Below are 8,259 nucleotides of genomic sequence, written 5' to 3'. Positions count from 1 at the left end.
GAAATTATTTGTGGTAATTTCTTTCATACTAATGTTAATTCCTGATATGCAAAGATTGCTGGGAAATATGTCTATGCTTGTCCAAGTGTCTAATTGTCATACCTGTTAGCTAGTTTTGGCAGTCATATTTTAAGGTCTGCTTGCCAGCTGAGGAAGACGGCAAAGAAGAGTGCCAGCTATTCAACTAGGCGTATCAAAATGCTTTATAAACACATTCAGAGACTGAATGGACTGTCTATAGGATACATTCTATCAAGAGCAACAGAGCTCAGGAGCTGAAATTATAGGAGACTGCTGATGATTTTGGATATGAAGGCTCTTTGGATGCCCGTCTAATGAGTGGAGAGTAGATGAAGTGCTTTTCAAGCGGATTTGTGTTGGGTTTCTAATGGAGCCAGCCTGTTATAGTTTGGATTGGGCTACGGCTATGTGTCTTGAATAATTGCATTTTATTTATATAGCAAAGTGGCAGTGCTGGGTGGTCATACTGCAAAATTTCAGATTACCGTAATCCATATGCGTTTCGTAAAGGGCTAGTTCACATTAAAGGGTTAGTTGTAGACCCAGGCCTGCTGAGCTACACACCACGAATTACATGATAATTTGAGTGGCTCAAGCTCTCCCAATTTTTATACCCACATCTCACTCTGTTTGCTGTTAGCTTTGTTAGCCAAAAAGACATTGATAATGAACAACGGCTGTGTAAATATGATCAATAAACAATCAAAAAGTAAGACCAATATCTGCATTTATAGAATGTGGTGTGATTTTGGCTCTTATCTGTGTCAAAAATGCAGAATCCTGCGTTAACACGCCATCTGAGTCTGATATTAACCTCTTGACCGCAAAGCTTTTAATTGGGCACATGCATAAAATTAAACGGTCATTGAGATCTTGAGATTTAAAAATTGCTAAGCAACATAGGCCTGTAAACTGTATGGCACACATTGTGAGAAGAGGTGGGTATATGCAACATGGGAGGGAGAACAGGTGGGTGTATGCAACATGGAATGGAGAAGAGGTGGGTGTATGCAACATGGAAGGGAGAAGAGGTGGGTGTATGCAACATGGAAGGGAGAAGAGGTGGGTGTATGCAACATGGAAGGGAGAAGAGGTGGGTGTATGCAACATGGAAGGGAGAAGAGGTGGGCAGCATGAACTTAAGACCCGGAGGACGGCACTAAACTCAGAAACCCAATTTCAGTCCCTCATTGCTGGGTGGTTGGCCAGTATGATTTCTAATCTATTTTGCCCAAAGAGATTGCATTGTTGCATGGTTTTTTATGGCAAACATATTTGTATTTGAGTTTCACATTCTGATATGCATTCTGCAATTTTCTTTGCCCACTCTACAAATACAGTTGATCTATGTATTTGTATTAAAGAAAAATTCCAGTCTTAAAACACTTTGACATTGTTAAAATTTGCATATTGGCTATGTGAAACACATCCTAGGTCCTGTCTCTCTGTTCTGTAATATTTCACTTTTCTGCAGCTAAACTGAAGTTCTATAGACAACATAACGTCACAAGGTGATATTGCCACAGCAGGCACAGTGCAGTTGAATATGAGTGTCTTCAACTTGCTAGAGCACCAACTATGAGTATCAGATATAAGTGTAGACCCATCAGGGGAACAAGTTAGGGGGTTTTGCTTAAAATCCCTGCCAATCGGCTTTATGTAATACTCCAACTGAGAGAAATCAATCATTCATCAAGTGGACATACCGACTTTGGCCATGCTAGCAGCCTCAGTCACTCAGGTCACTCAGTGTCACAGGAGTGAGGGGAGTGCACCAGCTAATGTCATTGTCAATATAACTGGCTGTGTACGCGGGGGATGGGGAAAGCAGTTCTGGAGCAGATCCAGAAGAAGCCTGACAGAATAGCAAGTGAAAAATAGCAATACATTTTTTTAAATATGGCTCGTATAACAGACATGCTTGTCTTCACTCCCTGATCAACAATGGTAGCTGAGACGCTGCTGTGTGATCATGATTCGGCTAGAGGAACTGGGGTGAGGCCTTCCAATAAGGAAGAAGTACCAGGTGGATCCATTCAACTGCTTTTAGTAAGTATGTATGCTTAACCCTTTTGCACAATCCTCACCCATTTATTCTATTTAAGGCTTTAGAATTCCAAATGTGAGCACCACCGAGACTTGTGAAATGACAAGTCATGACAACCCAACGAGTGCTTGTATATTACTGCACTACTAATGTTACAGTTGACTGCACAATGCTGTACTGAAGCAACCACTCACGCAGATAAGTGGGGCTCTCTCTTTGTAATAAACTTAAAATAAAACATGCCATATACTGTTGGAAAGCGTGGACTGTCCTCTTCACCAGTTATCAATCAATTGATATAAAATTGATAAATAAAAAAAATATAAAATATGCATTCCATATTTAGTCACAGATATTGATAGTAGAATAATGTTGAAAAATTAGCAGCAGTGTTTTTACTGCTGTATTGACATACCCAAACTATGGTTGGTTTTACCTTGCATGACGGAATACACATTTTTGGAAAGTGAGTAGTGTCATCAAACCACAAAAAGAACAAAGTAAAATAAGTATTGTGTGAGAAAAATGTAACCGTATGTGTGTTTTGGTACTATTATACATGTTGTCTGAACAATTGAGAGTTTTTTTTTGTCTCTGTTGCACATGCCTGTGTGCCCAATGGAAGGTCCAAAATGTTTTCCTGGGTGCCCTTACCTTGAGATCCAAGGTTGCGTAGCCAGGCTAAAACCCTTTCTGATACACAGACTAATTCCCACATGGACATCAAAATTAATTTTTTTTTTTTTGTATGCGGCATACAAAAAAAATAATTAATGTACATATATTACATTCCATATATTAAGTTTTGTAAGTTAATTGCGTACGTTTGTTACAGGGAATATGTTTTTGCTTTTGAATGTTTGCTTGCATGTTTCAGAAAAATGTATATTGAGTTGTATTGATTGAGGGTCAATACAAGTTAAAACTTTCGCCATTGGGCAAATTGTACCCCAACACTGCAAACATTTTTATTCCATATTGGAACATATAGATCTACGTTTTTAATAATGGGGTGGATGAGTCACAGAAAATAGTTGCTCAAAACTATGTCAAAAAGTTGGGAGCCCCTCCACCAAAGACCTCTGAATGTGCTGTCACTTTAGGCCTGTAAGCAAAGTAGGACATCCAACACATTGCTGCTATAGCTGTTAGCGTGCTGTTAAATACTGGCTTTATCTGTAGTGCAATGTCCAGGGCACAAGAATGACAGAGTGACAAATTCAGCCTACTGCCTATCTGTGTAGATTAATTAGACCTGTCACAACTGTGACTAATTGCCATCTGTTTAATGCTTAGTGAAAAAAAAAGAATGTGCTCTGATCCCGTTCTCCCTGAGAGGTGTTTGCAGTTGGGGGGCCCGAGAGGAAGGCTGAAGAGATTGCATCTCTCTTCTGCTCATCAGAAAGCTGACTCATACACACTGAATCACTGTCTGTTGGGAGTGACTCACAGTGAAGTAAGCAAATAGATCCGGAGATTCAGAGAAAATGCTGTTCTGCTTCAATTGTGGAAGAAGCATAGAAGGAGGGCCACACTATTACAAGCTGCAAGTGTCCCTGTTAATGCCACTTGCAATCCCTTTGGTCTGGTGTCATGGCCTTGTTTGATACAGGTTGTCAATATACCCTGTACAGTGCTCAGTATTTACAGACTCATGCCACTATGGTACTAGTGTCTCCAGTTCTGGATAAGGAAAAAAAGCCCACACCATGAGCTCAAATGACCATTATGTGGTTTTTGCCAAACAGGCCTGTCCCTCTTTGGGAGTTTTTGTCCTTGGAAGTTCTGGGAAATGCTGCACACAGTCAGCTTGGGTGTGTCAGTTGCACATAGGCTAGCCAAAGCCAGGGTGTAGGCCAAGTCCGTGTTGTCATGGAGACACAAGAAGAATAACTACAGAGGAATGCCTGACTGATGAGGAGAGGACTGTCCCGGGAAAGAGTCTCTATTCTAGGTCATATATGGACAGGATATGCAGTGTGAAAAATGAAAAAGCAAAAGGTGTGAGCAGCACTTCTATGGAAGAAAATAAGGTTAAAAAATATTTGAATTTAAAATGTGAAAATTAATATATTTGAAATTTGAACTATGAATTTGAAACTGCCTCAATTTATTCTGTTTATTTATTCATTTATTATTAAATTCAGCTTGTAAACAAGTACAGAACATCAGGTTACTCAGGAAAAGGGGTGGAACATGGATGCAATCAATTCTACCTGGAGCCAATAATCATAAATCTCTGTGAAATGAGCCAATGGATATATCACAACCTGAGATCTGAGTGGGCACATACAGCAACTCTCCAACATTAAAAAGTGAGGCGTAAATGATGAGTGCACCCAGTTACATTATCTATCCATGTGTCGTGCACTTTTGTGAATAGTCAGGTAAGTTTTATTGTCTACTGCAGTGTCAATCATATTGGCTACTTTCATCAGTTGTTTTTTGGCAGATGTAGCTAAATGTCCAATGGGGGGAATTATTGACTGTGGAACTGGAGCGTTTGTGATGACGAAATCGGCAAAAGAAGAACATGAAGAAAAAAACCACAAAATAACACAAGTTTGAGGCTTTATTGTGTGGATATATGAAGCTGTATCTGAGTTCTGTGTGTTTATATGTGGTCTGAGGATACAGAAATTAATGTTCTTAGGGGCTGAGAGTCTGTGGTCATTGTATTTATTTCTGTACTGAAAAGTGCCAAACTCTTGGTGCTGTATAGTTATGGGGCATGCCCTGCTAAGACGGCATACCTGCCACCCCAGTGTACTTGAAGTTGTGTAGGCCTATGAGGTCACAGAATTTTGAATAACTTTATGTCAACCCGGACAACAAATGACAGAGGATTTGTTTCGTGAATAAACGTAATATATTTCATTGAACATTTGAAATTCACAACAAACTGCGATAATATCCATTATGTGAACATTATGATCCAGACTGGAACTGTTCTATTTTTTGGAAAAATGTATAGCCTAATACATGCAAAAAACGTTTTCGTAATACATTAAAGATGCCCAAAACACAGTCCACATAACTATTACTTACCATGTATATACTGGTAATATTTTGCTGAAATAGGCTAGTTGACCAAGAAGACACCGACCATTGAATTATTTGGGGTTCAGTCCATTGTCCATGTATCAGGCATACATGTGAGATAAACAGAGATTTGTGATTATATGTGATTTTGACAGTTTAGATATCACAGAATGAGCATTTGGGTTCATTAAGTAAATTTGGTCAAAAATTTTAGTTCTTGGATATTTCTTTTGAAATTGTTGTGCTCTGTATTTTTCTGTATTTTTTTTGTTTGGGGGGGGGGGAACTGTATAGTAATTATCTCATTAAAAAATATGGCCTGGCAGACAGATGTGGCTAATGGGTGGTTATTCCGCGTATAATAATATGAAATGGTATTTCACCAACATTTTTATCAACGTATATGCGTCGTTGTCTACATGGACTGCGCCCCCTTCTGGCAATGGTGTTCGCCTGTAGTCTGCAGTTTTCGAGAGAACGTGGTGGACAGAATTTTCAGTTCAATATTTCAGAAATACATGCAATAAATAATACTAAAACAATTAATGCAATTCAGTCAGTATAATTCAATTTTAAAAACATAATCAAATGTAAATCAAATAAATACAAAATGTCTGTCTATGCAGCCCAAGCAGCCAACCTGTTGAGTTTGATCCTAAACTCTGCCTTGAGGCTGCTTCATCCATCATTTGAAGAGCATAATAATTAATACCTTACTTTACCTGCCATCTCAGTTAGCACTCAACATTTCATTAATTTAAATGAGATTGTCACCAGGTGACAATTTAGTTTAAACAACATTATCAGAATGTCTTTTGTTTTTTCTTCTTCTCTTTTCTTCTTCTTTGAAAAAAATATTTCTTTGTTTATAGATTACATCTACAATTATGCATTTAGCAGACGTTCCTATCAAAAGTGACTTATATAAGCGCAGACATACAGATTTAAGCAACAAACACTGCTGATGCTAGACATCAGAGTTGCAACTGATAGCAATAGTCAGTACATAATCTTACAAAGTTAGATGCCATGTTGGATACAAATGGGAGAATGTAGTATTATAAGAAGGAAATGGGTTAGAGGACACAGTTTTAGATTTAGCATAGGTAGAGTCATGGTGCAGTTTTAAAAAGTGTATTTTGACACTTTAATGGAAGATAGGCAGCGACTCTAGTAGAGAGCTCATTCCAACACCCACGGCCCAAAGCAGAGAAGAGGAAAGAGGATGGCCTCTTGTAAAGTAAAATAACTTGCAAAATTACTTTATGAAAAGTGCAATGGATCAAATTGTACGTTCTGAAAAAATGTTAGTGGACGTCCTTGTTGCAGTCCCGAGAATGTAATATGACTCCACCTTATTAGTTGAGCTGGATCACATGGACACTTTGTGCGAAACTGTAAGGGACAACTAATGCTGGAATGCAGGAAATCATTTAAAATGCCTCAGTTGAGAATGTTGTGTAGTAATCCATCCTGCCAACAGGGGGTGCTGTTATTTAGAACTTGTGACATGGTCCTAATTGTTACAGGTCAATTTTATTTCCTTCTACACGTAGCCGTTTTGAATAGGGTGGTAATCCTATTTTTTCCACAGACGTAATTCATTACATATTATATTAAGAGCAGTTTGTGAGGATGGTATTATTTAGAAGTACATGAACCATTAAAAAGTATGAATACAGAAATCTCTGTATCACCTGGTGCTCAAAATTATTGAGTGAATTAAATGCCTATGTGCAACTAAAAAAAGGAATCCCCTTCTCAGGATGTTGATTGACAAGGCTATCTGAAAATTCGTATATGCATGCGTGAAGTTAATCTCAAGAATCAGCCAAGCAGTCACCTAGTCCTGCCCTTAAACTGCTGACCATAGTGTGATTCATGTTTTTGGCCTAGAAAATAGCAACACTTACAGTGCTTTCAGAAAGTATTCAGACCCCTACACCTTTTCCACATTACAGCCTTATTATAAAATTGGTTCAATTATTTTTTATTCTCATAAATCTACACGCAATATCCCATAATGACAAAGTGAAAACAGGTTTTCAGAAATTGAATGCAAATTTATTAAAAATAAAAAAACTGAAATATCACATTTACAGAAGTATTCAGACCCTTTACTCAGTACTTTGTTGAGGCACCTCTGGCAGCAATTACAGCCTTGAGTCTTCTTGGGTATGACACTGCAAGCTTGGCACACCTGTATTTGGGGTATTTCTCCCATTCTTCTCTGCAGATTCTCTCAAGCGCTGTCAGGTTGGATGGGGAGCGTTGCTGCACAGCTATTTTCTGGTCTCTCCAGAGATGTTTGATCAGGTTCAAGTCCAGGCTCTAGCTGGGCCACTCAAGGACATTCACAGACTTGTACCGAAGCCACTCCTGCATTGGCTTGGCTGTGTACTTAGGGTCGTGTTGGAAGGTGAACCTTCGCCCCAGTCTGAGGTCCTGTGCTCTCTGGCGCAGGTTTTCATCAAGGGCCTCCCTGTACTTTATTCTGTTCATCTTTCCCTCCATCCTGACTGGTCTCCCAGTTCCTGCTGCTGAATAACATCCCTACAGCATGATGCTGCCACCACCATGCTTCACCGTAGGGATGGCAATAGCCAGGTGATGAACAGTGCCTGGTTTCCTCCAAATGTGACACTGGGCATTGTGGCCAAAGAGTTCAGTCTTGGTTTCATCAGACCAGAGAATCTTGTTTCTCATGGTCTGAGAGTCCTTTAGGTGCCCTTTGGCAAACTTCAAGTGAGCTGTCATGTGCCGTTTATTGAGGAGTGGCTTCCATCTGGCCTCTCTACCATAAAGGCCTGGTTGGTGGAGTGCTGCAGAGATGGTTGTCCTTCTGGCAGTTTCTCCCATCTCCACAGAGGAAATCTGGAGCTCTGTCAGAGTGGCCATCGGGTTCTTGGTCACATCCCTGACCAAGGCCCTTCTCCCTTGATTGCTCAGTTTGGCCGGGGGGCCAGCTCTACGAAGAGTCCTGGTGGTTCCAAACTCCTTCCATTTAAAAATGATGGAGGCCACTGTATTCTTCAGAACCTTTAATGCACCCTTCCCAAAGATCTGTACCTCGACGCAATGCTGTCTCAGAGGTCTATGGACAATTCCTTCGACTTCATGGCTTGGTTTTTGCTCTGACATGCACTGTC

This window comes from Anguilla anguilla, chromosome 1, assembly GCF_013347855.1.
Source record: "Anguilla anguilla isolate fAngAng1 chromosome 1, fAngAng1.pri, whole genome shotgun sequence".
Taxonomy (NCBI): Eukaryota; Metazoa; Chordata; class Actinopteri; order Anguilliformes; family Anguillidae; genus Anguilla; species Anguilla anguilla.
This window is presented reverse-complemented; position numbering follows the sequence as displayed.